The sequence below is a fragment of the Pelmatolapia mariae genome, linkage group LG20, assembly GCF_036321145.2.
Source record: "Pelmatolapia mariae isolate MD_Pm_ZW linkage group LG20, Pm_UMD_F_2, whole genome shotgun sequence".
Lineage (NCBI taxonomy): Eukaryota > Metazoa > Chordata > Actinopteri > Cichliformes > Cichlidae > Pelmatolapia > Pelmatolapia mariae.
The window spans coordinates 20225664-20240233 of NC_086244.1; the positions used below are offsets into that span (position 1 = coordinate 20225664).

Consider the following 14570-nt stretch of genomic DNA (forward strand, 5'->3'; position numbering starts at 1 on the left):
CTCTGCACCTTATCTACATCGCATCCATTGGCAGTTATAACCATGAATTAACTTAACAAGGCTTTGGACTGTTAGAGAAAGCCAGAATATCTACAGCGAACCTGCAAAAGCAGAAGCAGAGAGAAGATGAAAACTACACATTAAGGTCTTGGCCATCCAGAGGATTTAAACCCAAACCGTCTTGCTGTTAGGTGTCATTCAAATGCATTATATTTCCTTTAGCTGAAGCGAGAATACTAAAACATATTTTGGCAGTGCAGTTTCTCATCCTACTTAGAACTGAATCCATGTTTAGACATTTCTGAGGTGATCCTTTAATCCAAATACAATATTTTTTTCAGCATTGCTCCTTATTGCTGGCATCTCAACTTTAGTGAGGTCCTGTAGAGAATGCTCTTTCACTCTTCAGTTTTTCAAGAAAACCTTTGCAATCCTTTCTTCCATATCTCTTGAGGCCTGTTTGAATGTTGTTCTGCCCATAGTAGTTCCACCAATGCCAAGTACCACAGTTTACCAGTGTGCTCACTCTCTCTGCTTTGTGTTTTGGGTCAATAGTAAGGTGCGCATAAAACCTTTAAAAAACAATGTCAGATTGACAGGAAGCTACTTTACACAAGCTGGGGAATGTTTAGTAGATCTGTCCAAGGTGCCAAGGTTACTATGATGTGCTAGCACAAAATCTCTGTCAAGGAAAACTAAGATGTGCCACCACCCATTAGATCTGATAGTGCTATCTGTAAGCTTCACACACTTTGTAATGAAGGTTGGCATTGGCAATTTCCGGCTGAGACCTTTTGTTGTTGTGATGAGTAATTAACAATGGCCTACGAAGATGTTGGTGTGAATTTTTAATAGTGACAAAGCGGGGGAGTGAGCAGACAGTGTTAAAACTACAACTCATGAATAATTCATGTTCGCTGACAGTGATTGGACTATCTTGCTTTGCTCACTTTCTCTCTTTATGTGCCTCCTCCCACCCTCCTTTCCCCATCTCCCTCTATATCCCAGGGTACATTGCCTCTCCTTGTACAGAGAAGAACCCAATGTGGAGTGGCACTTCATATCTTGTTAGACGATTTATTCATGGTAATGAAGGGTTTTAATGTACTGTACAGCGCAGAGCTCAGTCATTCGTTGTAACACACTCAGCAGTGATCTGTGGGATGGATTATTTTAGAACTGGTTTTAATTCAGATTCAATTACAGGGTTGGTGTTGTAGGATGAGATTTGACCTCTAATATCTATCCGTGGTGTCTCTGGCTGAGCCTTTACAGCTGACAATGACGGAGCAACTTCACAGCAGCTTCACAACTCTTGCACTGTATGTCAGGGCTATACAGTCCACAGAATTTCCTGGGTATTTATGCTTATCCCACTCACTCTCTTTCTCTCTCTTGCTCCCTAAACCCCTCCTTTTTCCATTACTTGTTCTGACTTGGTGTTTTCTGTGACTCTCTTATCTCCCTGCTGTCACCATTGCAGTCTCTCTCGGTCCAAGCTTGCCTCTATAGTCCCTCATTTGCAGAACCCTTCACTTCTCCTGCACACTTCTTCATGCAGGTGTTTGAGCACACTCAAACATGTGCGAGGAAGCACACATGTACTGGGTTCATACCCACACATCTACTTAATCTTTCCTCCCCATTCGTCCTCTCTCTCGAAAGAATAACATTGGTACTTCTGCAAAGCTGCCTATCAAGCGAAAACATCACCCAAGTCACAACTCAGGTTTTACCTGATTGGTTTTCACCAGGCTATTCATACATATCATACAGCATATGCAGCAAGCAGAGCAAGATAGATGGAGTGATTATAGGAGAACACATGGTTCACCATTTATTAGTTGCTTTTTAGTTCAGATATTTTCTCATTTCCTTGCAGCATTGGACTTGGGTTTCTTTTACATCTGAAATTGATTGCCTTGTTACTCAGCATCTGTCTTTTACTCGCACACATATTCCTTTTCTTTCTCTTTTTTCTTTTTTGTCCCAAGCCAGTTGGAGGGAGTAAATAACTATTGATTTGGACCAACTAAAGCCCGCTAGCTGAGATTCTATTGTGTTAACTGTTCCCTTTGTCTCTTGTCCCTGTTGATTTGTTTGTGCATGTTAGATCTTACAAGAAGTTCAATTTGGAGCTTTGCAGAGTTTGTTTGGAAATACTAAAAATCCTGTGGTGGTGTATCACGTTCATAAGCCTAGTTCATATCTTGCTTATTATCTCCCTGTAGACAGTGGTCTGTTTTGTGGTCTTTGTTTTTTATAGACATTTCCGAGGGAAACTGGCTGAAATTGAAAATATGCCTATTTCCAACAGTTTGCCCTTGGCTTCACATAGGATCACCTTTTCCATATCAAGAAATGTTTATTCAATTTTTTTTCCATGTGTGTTTTAGTCTGTGTTGGAAAAATTGCTCTTTAGAAAATCTAGCACTGATCTCTATGAGAGATTTTGACCTTAAACTGACATATTCTCACAGAGAAAAAAAGTGATTGCAGTGGCTTAATTTGCATAGAGTAAGAGGATTCCTGATTCCGACAACATGCAGATGTCTTTGCAGACGCTTTATGGTGAGTTTGCTGATGTGCTTAATGTGCTCATTAAATTAGCGAGAGCTACACATGTGTTTCTACTCATTCTGCCCACATCAGGCTGAGTCGTAATTCAATCTGCAGCCTCCCTAGTTTGCCACATGTGCTAATGCCTGCACCTGGCCTTGATGCAGCTTGACACTGTGCTAAAAATCTACAGTGGCTCTGTTGAGACAGAGAGGCATTGGGCTCACTGCCAAAAGTAACTGCACAGGTTCTTTATGCAAGCACGTTATTGGAACCTATATATGCAAAAGTAACCTGTGACCTGTAGTGGTTCGTGAATCTTTTTCTTCTTCTTTCAGTTGCTCACTTTAGCTAAGCAGCCACAACAGATCATACCATATCCCTAGGGTCCTCTTCTGTCAGACCAACCTTCTACATGTCCTCCTTCAGTACATTTATGAACCTGGTCTGTGGTTTTCCTCTGTGGTTCTTTGAATACATGCCTATAAAGTGTGGGCTAGTGTCATCAACTTTAGATGAGGCAGAACTCATCACCTCAGTAGAAAAGTTAGTAAATGTTTTTAATGTTTTTGTTTTAAGGTTTTATTTTACCCAACTGTAATAGGTTTAAAGCCTGAATTTTACCAACCAGCAAATGAAAACACAAGTAAATTAGTAGGTAAAAATAAAACTTATAACACGGCCCAAACGAGACACAAAAGTCACTGTCGTGATTATTTGTTTTACCACTATATTTGTCTTTGACTTGGTGGGGGAGTGGAGGGGGGGTCAGATACTGAAACACATTTGTCCTCTTTAGCACTCGGAGGAATTTTGCTAACCAGAGAGGTGCTAATTCATTTGCGTTTTCATTTCATTTTTAATCAGGCAGTCCAGTGAGGTAAGAGGGCTATATTCAACAGTTATTAATAGTGACACACACTGTCCACAAGGAACTGGATGTCCTACAGTGAGGACAAAAAGAAGGAGAACACAGCAATTGTTTAAAAAAAATAAAAATAAAACATCAACAGGGCAATTACAGATTTGCCACATTAAAAAAAATGTCTTCAGTCAAAACAAATTAGCCTAGGGCTGACAAATGCAAATGGCTGATGTTTTTATATGGCGTTCAAGTGGGTGAGTCATCCTTGTTATGGTGTCATCTCTGTCACCTTTGCTTTGGCACAGACGCAAGACAAATGTGTGTGTGCTGTGACTGTGTGACCTGGCACTTGCCTCAGTGACACACGAGTGATTGAGACAAGGAGAAAATAGTATCAGCAGGTCACTGCTGGACTCCTGTTTGATGAGAAAGCATCATTAGAAATTGTTTTTGATTCATTAGAATTTATGTCATTGTACTAAAAGCTGAAGTTAAATATTGACCAACATACACTTTGTTTTCACCATAGCACACTGGAGGAAATCGGGTATAAATAAAAATCATACCCTGTGTACTCATCCAGTGTCTTTAAGCAATTTCAGGCCAGAGGTGCCACACTGTGCCTCCACTACATTGTTGCCTGTCATAGCTGGAAAACTTCCAAAATTCCAGTTATTGCCACACATATTTGGTTTGTTATGTGCTAAAACAGATTGAGATACCTTTTAATGCATTAAATTGGAATTCTTTGACAGTGCCACAGTAAAATATAAGAAATGCATATTGGTCAAAAATATATATAAATTATACATCTATATCTATTTTAAATTATGTATCTATTTTTTCTGCTTATCCATTCAGCAAGAAATTGAGTCTATTCCATCTGTCATAAGGCAAAAGGTAAGGTGCATCTAGGACAAGTTGCCAGTCTGTCACAGGGTAAACATATAAGCACAGGAACTTCAAGCTGCAAAGAAACTAAGATGAGGTGAATCGCTGTAGGCCATTAGGATGAACGAATACAACCAGATAGATGAAACTGATTAGCCTACTTACATTAGCATTAGCATTTTTTGTGTATTACAACTGTTTTAACATCGTGTGTCTAAATGTACAACTTGAGCATTTCTTTATTACATTTTGCATAATTTTGATAATGTTTGATAAACACCATCCTGTCTCCCATGTCCCTTGCCCCACCCCCCTAAAACAAAAACAAAAAAGTATTCATTTTCTGCTCATTAGTCTTACATTAATCTTAAAAGAGGGCATGTTATGGAAGAAAAATACCTCCGAATCTAAAAATTGACCACTACAGCACTTATGATGTTATCCACAGCTCCTGCTGTGAGGCCATACTTCACACGGGGTTGCCATTGCAACAGCAACTGGGAAATGCTTAAGAACTTGAGCTAAAAAACAGTAAAGAAAAAAGAAAAACTCTTCAAGCTGTGGCTTATCAGTAACAATCATATAAAAAGGCAGTAAATACACAGAATGCTTGCCTTTAAAAAATATTGATTAAATTCAATTCAATTTTATTTCTATGTCACAAATTCAAAAGAACAGTCACCTCAAGGGGCTATATATTGTAAACTAAACAGCGTACTGTATTAGAAAGGCACCCCAACAATCACACGATCCACTATAGACAATACTTGGTGACAGTGGGAAAGAAAAACTCACTTTCAACAGGAAACCTCCGGCAGAAAAGGGCTCAGGGAAGGGCAGCCATCTGCCATGACGAGGTGACGTTGAGGCAAAAAGAAGAAAGCAGAGGGAGATGGGAATAAAGACGCACAAAAGGAGAGAAAGTCAGAGTCTAAAAATAATTACTAATGATGAAATGCAATAGTTGTGTAGGCACACAGGGAGTGATATGATATGAATGAATGAAAAAGAAATGCTCAGTGCATCATGGGAAGCCTCCCAGCAGACCTGATTGTTCAAGATTTTGTAAGCAAGAAGAAGGATTTTGAAATTAAATGCTGAATTTATCTGTCAGCCAACAAAGAGACGTTAGTATTGGAGAAATATGATCTCTCTTTCTAGTCCCAGTCAGTACTCTAGCTGTGGCGTTCTGGATCAGCTGAAGGCTTTTCAGATAACTTTTAGAGTGACCTGGTAGTAATGACTTATAGTAGTCCTAGCTAAAAGTAATAAATGCATGGCAACAGGGTGACAGGGTGTTTATAATACAGTGATACTGTGCAACTGAAGGAAGGCAGTTCTACATATTTGTTGAATGTGCTCACTGAAGGAAATATTCTTGTCAAAAAGATTTTTCACAGTGTTACTGGAGGCCAAGATAATGTCATCTTAAGTAAATACCTGGTTAGACACCATGTTTCTAAGATTTTTAGGACCGGATATGTAATGTAAAAAGTATAGGTCCCAGCATAGAACCCTGTGGATCTCTGTGACTGACTGTTGTGTATGAGGAAAATTCATGATTTGAATGAACAAACTGGAATCTACCACATAGATATGATTCAAACAACTGCAGCGTAGTCCCTTTAATACCAATGATGTGTTCTAATCTCTGTAAAAGGTTGTGGTCAACTGTATCTAATATTGATTCATATATGTATTTAATTTTCTGACTATGAATGAGAAAAGGAAACCACCGAATTTTTAATATAATTTTATTGTGAGATTATTATCAAATGCATAGGCATAACACTGGAAAACAAAAATATAAATGAGTACAATTTTATTTTCTTATTCTGTGAGCGCCTAGTTTTATTTTGTTTGATTGTAATGTGCACACTATAGGCGTCTGTGTGCAGACAGTAGGAGTAATGAAAAGTCGAGGATGGATTGCCATTAAGTGCGTATGAGTACATCTGTAAGGTTCAGTTGCCCTGCATATGGCTGAGTGATGTTCTCTGCCTAGCCACTGCTGCATTTCCAGTGAACAAATAACAGCATATTTCACAAACAAGCGTTGGCTGGTATGCTTAGCCTCAGCGCCACCTCAGATCAACAATATTAATGCACTCCAAATATTAGTTTTCTCCCTCATTACCAAGCTGGTTGCTCTATGTCTGAACCCACAGCAATCTTGGAGGATGAAGACGACAGGTTGTATATATGTGTGTGCGTATCAACTCAGTAACATTGCTATACTTCTTTCGGCTTGAAGAGAATATTTCGTGCCTGTGTGATTGTTGTTATTTATTCTAATAGACACAAGTAACTCTATACTGCTGAAGAAGAATTCATATCTTTGTATGCACTTGTTTGTGGTTTGGGCAGCAGAATATGAATGTGTTTATACAAGCGCCATGACAGTCTCACTAAAGAGTTGCATCTCGCTAAGCCTAAGTGGAAGAATAGTAAATAGAGAACAAGAGGAGAGCTGTGCATTGTGATATCCCCATCTGCTGTAAAGTGGGGCACTGACACTTTCAATCTGTTCGCCTTCGTGTTTGTCCCTCCTCCTCAGTGCTCTCTCTTCTCTCCATTATTGCTCTCATCCTTGATCTTCCCTCCATATCTGCTTTTGTCTCTCATGGGCAAAGCCTCCTTGGTTCTATTTTATACAGTAATCACTGAACTGTATTGCAATGACAAAGCTTTGGCTTGAGCTCCATATTGTATATACTAGCTGTTAAAAGCTATCTCATTCATTGAATCAGTTTTTACTGTTTCATAGTTTTGGAAAGTGTAATGCATCCCTGAACATTTTCTTTCACCATTCTTTCCATACACTGTAATTACGTTGTGGGTGTTCAGCTTTCTTTGAGAGAGCATGGGAAATGTTTTGCACTGTGTGGATATGATAAAGAATTCAATATGACCACATCCTCTTGGGAGACGGGGACAAACAGTGGGATTTTTTTTTAATGTTACCATATTTAGCACCTTCCCATGGTTAGAATCACATGAGAAACAGTGCAAGTTGTCATTTTACTACAGTGAGATGTGGTTTTAGCTTTGACTTGCTTTGTTTCGGGGAAAAAAGTATGCTCAAATTGAGTCTTGTGAGATGTGTGCATTCATAGCAAAAGCTTCAACTGCGGTATTATCTGTCTTTGTGAGAATACTTCCCTTTGTCTCCAGTGTAGAGAGAGCAGTAGGTAAATTCATTCAATTATCAGCCTTTCAAGCTCCGTTGGGTCAGGAAAACTGTTACATTAGATCCAATCAGTGTGAGATAGCAGATGAATTTCTACCCAATTTGCTGGTGTAAATGTGATTTCCACATACACATAGATACATAATGCCCCTAGTGGAGATACATTTCCTTTTTAAATTTACCTTAAAGAACTTCTTTACCCAGAGAATTAAGTGTGGAATAGAAATATCAGCAGGTCAAGACTACCTGCAATTTATAAAGCAAATTCTCAAAAGAGACTATTTCTTAGACCTTTATATCCATTCCTCATGCAATTTCCTGACCCCATAAACATGCAGTACTTCACCAGCTGTGCTGCTCGTTCTTTATCTCTTAGTCTTACTCATCCAACTAGGATGCACATCTACACAGTTCTGGTGAGTGAAGAGATTTCTGCGACACTGGCATGAGGGATGAGGTTGTTGAGAGAAAGAATTAGAAGCTGAGGGTCTTCAGTTGAAAGAGGCAGTGGCGCTAACAGGGTCACATAGGCTTGTCTCCAATGCATACCCAGTTATTCATTTATCTTCAGGTTTATATATAGGGTTGTGTGCGTGTGTGTGTGTGCAGATATGGCTTTTCTCAGGGAGAGGTAGGTCAGGTTGTAAGCATCCGCACTGAACAAAACCTTTTGCGCTTGCATATTCTCATGTATCTTTTTTTATATGTGTATTAGTATTTGCCATAATTGTTAGGTGGACTGCTTGAACTGGAGTGAGCAGTTTAACACTTCAGTGGCTCATGCGTCCTCAGACCTAAGGTATACTGCACAAGAGAAACTGAAGATGTATACTGTATTATTGAGGGAAAAACTCCAAACTCATGTATAAATGTAAGCAATGTGCATTACTGCTGTCATGCTAAGGGGCATGGGATAAGCACACAGACGCTTGCGCCTTTCCTCATACACACTAATTCTTTTTCCTTTGCTGGACGTCCCAGAGGGAGGGCCAATTCCTCAGGAGACTGTGGCGACAAATGAGGTTGGGATAGTGGTGGATGGGACGTAATGGGGGGGAAAAGGTAGGGAACAAACGGGAGACACTAATGAAGTATGAAGGGCTGAGCATGGCCACATGGTTCCTCTCAAACGCCACCAGCCCGCGCCTCTATCTGAGCTCCACCTGCCCTAGGGACAGAAGGAGACAGATGGGTCACTCTAGACAGAAAGGACTGTAAAGCAATTGCCAAGTTTAAAGATGAAAAAAAAACAAACTTTTTCCAATTTTAACAATTACTCTCCATGTTCTGAGCATTTTCATAATTATACTGCAGTTGTCATTCAAGGTGAGCATTAACAGTTTCGACCTCTCCCTTCTCAGCTCGTCACCTCTTTGTACCTGGCACTTTGTGGCGCTACGTAAAAATGGCGTTGCAAAAATGTCAAAGCTATTACAGTATCACTCACAGAGCCTACTCTCAGCTGAGCTCTTTGCCTGTTATTTAAACTTGCCAGTCTTCATAAGTGCTTGCTCACTTTTGAATACACCTAAGTCTTTGTATATGGCAAGACTACACTACTGCCTTGTCTTTCAAGCAAGGCAGTATTATGGGATGCATGGTGTGATCAAAAATCACTGTTTTAAATTTGGCTGATTTTTCTTCCATCTTCTTATGCATCTTAGAACAGCTCTCTGCTATTTTTAGGTTGCTCCCCAGAAGGCCTATTATGACACATGCACTTGGGCATGCTCATCCTATTCTTTAAAACATCGACAAGGTTGAGCACCATGAATTTGTACCATCCTGTGCCATTTTGCATCAGCACACACTGCATTGAAAAAAAACAAAACAGGAATTTTTTTGGTCCAAACTATGTCTTTGCTCAACATCGAGTACGAGTGGCATGGTGCTAGGACTGGGCGATATATCGAGTTTTTAAATATATCGATATATTTTTATACGAGATATGAGATGTGACAATATCGTTTATATCGATATAGTCTATGTTACGTTATAACTATACTTGTGGAGCCGCAAGTTTGCCTCTCTTTCGTCCACTTTTGTCTCTACGCAACGTTACTCTGCCTCGCCTCTCTCCTAAACTGAGCACAACTCCCCCTCCCCCATCGCTTCACCTGCAGGCAACGACAAGATGGACACGGCAGCTATCAAAGAGGAGCTGGTCGGTAAAAAGAAAACATTTGGTGATTACTATTTTAGTGCTGTCAGTGTGACGTTAACGCCATAACTGCATTAACGGGGCAAATCTCTGTTAACGAGTTCTCGCGGATCGCCCCGTGCGTGGGGCTGGACGGCGTCAACGCGTTAACAAGCTAACCGGGCTAACGCGTTGACGCCTAAAATCCTTTCATTTTCTCAAAAATCTACAGTGTGCCTTATGTATGAATTCTGGTTGTACTTACTGACCGCGAACCGATTTTATGTAGTACACAGCGCTCAGAAACCTTTCAAAAAATGTTTTGGTACGACTTTGGTAAGCTACGAAGCCGCACTGCTTGATGGATTGTTGGAGCATTACGGCTACAGAGGAGCCTCAGGGAGTGATACGTACTCTGCTTCAACGTAATATTACCGTATTGTATGTGTATAAGGACCACAAATGACACCTGTTAAGAGACACGGTTACAAAGAGGATTTCAAACTCCAGGCTGTCAGTCACGCAGTAGAACTTGGGAACAGAGCTGCTGTGAAATCTGTCTGTCTTTGTTATTATGCTCAGCGTCTTTTAATTTACATTTTGACTGCACAATTGTGAGCTTTTTGTTATGCACAAAAACAACATTGTTTTATTTTATTTATGGAGCATTATTATTTAATAAATGCTGATAATTTATTTCTGAGTAATTTTTTCTTGTACATCTACGCTGTATGTTAATAAAAGTGCCTATGTGAGATTTGGGACACAGCTTTGACTAAGAACTCTCTTTTTGTTCTTACTTTATGGCTTTAAAAAATATCGAGATATATATCGTATATCGCCATCCAGCTAAAGAATATTGAGATATGAATTTTGGGTCATATCGCCCAGTCCTACATGGTGCTTTCCTAACAAATGATAAAAGGCATACAGATGAAAATGGGAAATCTTATCTACTTGTGTATGTCAGACACATCCAGTATCTGTTGTCATTGGCAAAAAAAGTAATGTTGACCAGGTCCATAGTCGAGGGTTCCAACTAGAAACACTTCTTATCAATGCATAATCTAAATATTTATCAGCGAACTGTCTTCAGTAGTCATATATATTATGAATTTACTGAAACTATCACATTGTTGCATATTTGCAACAGTGGAGTTGTACTGTATATGTTGTTCGCTCCAGGTTTGACTGTTGTTAGCCTGGAATGTTTTTAGCTTTATAGGCACAGTCATTTTATTTCTGAGGTTATTTAATGGAAAAAATTAATATTGTACTCATAAATAAACACTGATTAGTGTGTAATTATGTCTTAATTATGTCTTATTAAGCCATTAAAAATGCAAAGGAGCTGTCATGTTGACCTGCAATCTTAAATACAGTGGGCGAGATGGCATCACCATTCTGCCTGTTGATGCTTTATGTATGTGGCTTGAAGCCGACCACATATATAGTATGCCAAAGAAAAAGGAGACAAGAACCCGTTGGTATTTTTTTCCTGTGGAGGCAAATTTTAAAGAGAAGGGTCGCCTTCAACAATGCGACTGACATCTGGACAGATATTGTCCTTTTCATGGCAAGCATCATCTCCTTAACTGAAGTACGGGTCTAACACACTAAATCGTGCATAAACATGTTTATTTATCCCTGATATTGTCACAGTTACTTGAGCCCTTTTGCCATTAGTACTTACTCGGATTGGCTCTACGCAACTCCATGCGACCTATCTATACTCGACTCGTTTTCCATTACAATTGAGTACCACCTATTGTGCGTGGGGTCATTATAGCAAGGTGGCCGAGCATCCTGTAACGTCATTTCTGTGCAACACGAACGCCACAACAAAGGTGGACATCGAGGCGATGGTATACCTGCTGCTCAGCGAATGGCTTTTTGTCTGGCCCTGGGACCACAGTGTTGGTTTTTTTGTATAGTTATTTATCTCGTTGCTGGGTTTTAGAAATCGTTTTCATGAAGGAGATGCTTCTCATCCATGACTCATTGAGTGACGCCACTGACTAACCAATCGGTGGCATGCAGTCTGACAGCGTCAGATTTTCAAATCACCTCGGATTGTTTGGAACCCCGGCAAAGGAGGTACAACAAAAGTACCTGGTACAAGGTAGTACCACCTAACGGGAAAACCCTAAAAACTGTGCCGACCCGAACCGAGTAGGTACTAATGGTAAAGGACTATAACAGTCAGCAGATCAGATATGCTACCCTGCTTTCAGCTGAACAGCAACAGCTGGTTATAAGTGAATGTCATGCCAGCTGTTGTTTGACTTGAGTATCCTAAAAATTGCATTTTCCCTTTGATAAACAGTCACATAGTATAAGAATGTATTCGCTAAGTTTCCGAGCCCAACAGTGTTAGATCCACTTCAAAGATAGTTTCACTAATGCCGCCAAATACCAGCTAACAGCAGCTAACAGATGCAAAAACAGCTGCGCTTAAGCAAGAGGGTTAGTGACTTTCACTAACTCATGGACTTCTGTCGCAATCTATTCCCTGGAGTTCACAGTCTGCTCGAGAGTAAGTAGATGCGGACACCAGCTGAGGTAAACAGCAGGCTGATGGCTTACACCGACTACACATGAAAAGCAACCAGACTTGTTTGTCCTGCAGCAGCCACTGTAGGTGTGATTATGGACTTTAATTAGAAGGGGTAAGAAAACGGAATTCAGTTGACTGCAATCTGTAAACTGCTGACATCTAGTGGTGAGATTTTGTACACTGTAACTTGTAGCCGAAGAAACCATAACCCTCAATCTTGGCCCATGTCAGACCACAGCACAAAAAAACCCCATCTAATGGCGACTAACGTCTCAAAAAGAACATGGGACCAGCATCAAATAACCAACTATAATTTTAATAGGTACCTGAAAAGCGGTCCAGATGTTTTCAAAGTGGTTGACAGAAATGAAAATTAGTACATTTTTTATTGAACTACTAAAAATATTTATTTTCTTTAAAGAATAATATATTATAAGCTAAATTATAATAAATTAAATAGTAAATAAATATAATAAATTAAAATATAAACATGCTTAATTTTTTGCCCATCACATCCATATCACGTATATCCAAGTTAATCCTTGGTCCAGCTTTAAGAGGATATGAAGGTGGATGTAGTCACCTCCCTGTAAGAACTGTAGACACATGTCATGTTCTGATCCCTGTCAGTCCATGTGTGACTAATGAAACATGTTCAGTTAAACTGACTACTGGCAAAAAGGTAGAACAGCTGTCTCCCTTGCAGTTTTGGTGCTAACTTGTGATAAGTTTTCTCTCTCGTGCCCTTCATTAAAATTTCCCTAATCTGCATTCTCTCCTTCTCTCTATCTTTTAAGTGTATAAGCACATCTGTATGTATGTATGAGTATGTGTGTGTTTGTGCATGTACGTGTGTATGCCAGCTCAGGACGAGGCCCAGGGAGAGATAATGAAATAATAACTCTTATCAACCCACTGCAGACTGAGTAGAGTGCTCTCTTTTTGCTCTTTCTCTGTCTCTGCCTCCTTGTCTTTGCTGCTCCTCTCTCTGCCTCAGCACTCGTCTCTCAGGCTGATTCCCTGACTGATTCTTCCTGCCACTCAGATGCTGCTGCCGGTGCTTGTGATGATCCTGCTGAAGCATACACTGCTAATCCAGCTGTGGTTTGTAGCATGTAGCAATGGCAGGAACTGTGCAGGGGGAGAGCATCAGTTTTGATAGCTGCAACTTAGCTGAGTTCTAAAGTGTCAGTCAGTTTGTGTGAATATGCATATGGTGATAGAATTACATAAAGAGACAGTTACGTTACACAGAAGATTTTATTTGGCAATTATAATGCCAAGATAAGGGGTCTTTAGACTGTGGAAGATGAAAGTCTTTCACAGTGGCCTCTGCCTCATTATGGATCCAGAGCTGCTCCTCATCCTAGAGATAAATTATTCACAACACAGCCCAAATGAATAATATTCTTTTTAACCCTACTTGCTTCCCTTTATCTCTCCATCGCTCTAACCTTCTTTGCCCACTGAGGTGAGGGTGTAGGAAGAGGACTGGGGTGAGCATTCTGTATCAGAACCTTGAATAAAGGACAGTTTGGTGTCAGTCTATGAACTGTGAGTCTTTTATTACCAACGCTTTAATAGGCTTCCTCCAGTTCTGCACATCTCATTTGTGCCTGAACACTGGCTTAAATATTGCCTGGTACAATCAAGATGCAGCCCTTCTTCTTTTCTCTTGTCTTCTTTCTTTTCTCTCTCTGAGCAATGAAGTTTGCAACAATACTTTCTCATAAGTTAACTTTTCTACACGTCCTATAGCTTCCTCTACTTTCCCCCCATCTTTTAGACCACTACCTCCATTCTTTTATTGTCTATTGTCTCTTTCGTTGCTTATTCAATGCCCATTTCCCACCTCTATCCATCTTAACTTGTCTGCAGTGGTGTAATCATCTAAAAAAGAACATGAAAAAGAGATGGCAGGGATATGGATAGAAAAAGTGGATAAGAAGGCAAAGAGCAATTGAGAGACAGAGACGAAGGAGCAAAGGTGGGAAAGGAGGAGGAGAAGGCAGAGGGTGGGGCAGAGGTGTGAGGCAGAGAGCAACAGAAGCCTAAGCGATGCTGACAGGGACACATTTGCTCCAGAGCTGTGGAATTGTGCTGTGTGAAATTGAAACGGCAGAGCATCAGGAACAGTTATTTGCAATAAATTTCAACTGCTTTAACACTCTGAATAACCCCCACCCCACCCCGCTGCCATCACACTGCTACCATCCCCACCATTACTGTTACCGTTACTCATATTCTCTTTTTTTGTCATCTTGTGTCTCTTTTTCCGTCTTCATTCTCCTCTTTCATGATTCAATCTTCCTTCCTTGCTTTTGCCCCTTCCTTCCTTGTCTGGTTCTCCTCTTCAACCATCTTTGCA

The 14570-nt window shown here is 40.1% G+C and overlaps 1 protein-coding gene across 1 annotated transcript in view; it reads left to right on the forward strand.

Annotated features, from left to right (window-relative positions):
* Nucleotides 1–14570, forward strand: part of LOC134618339 (cadherin-4-like) — a 234670-nt gene that overhangs the window by 30927 nt on the left and 189173 nt on the right. The window lies entirely within an intron of this gene.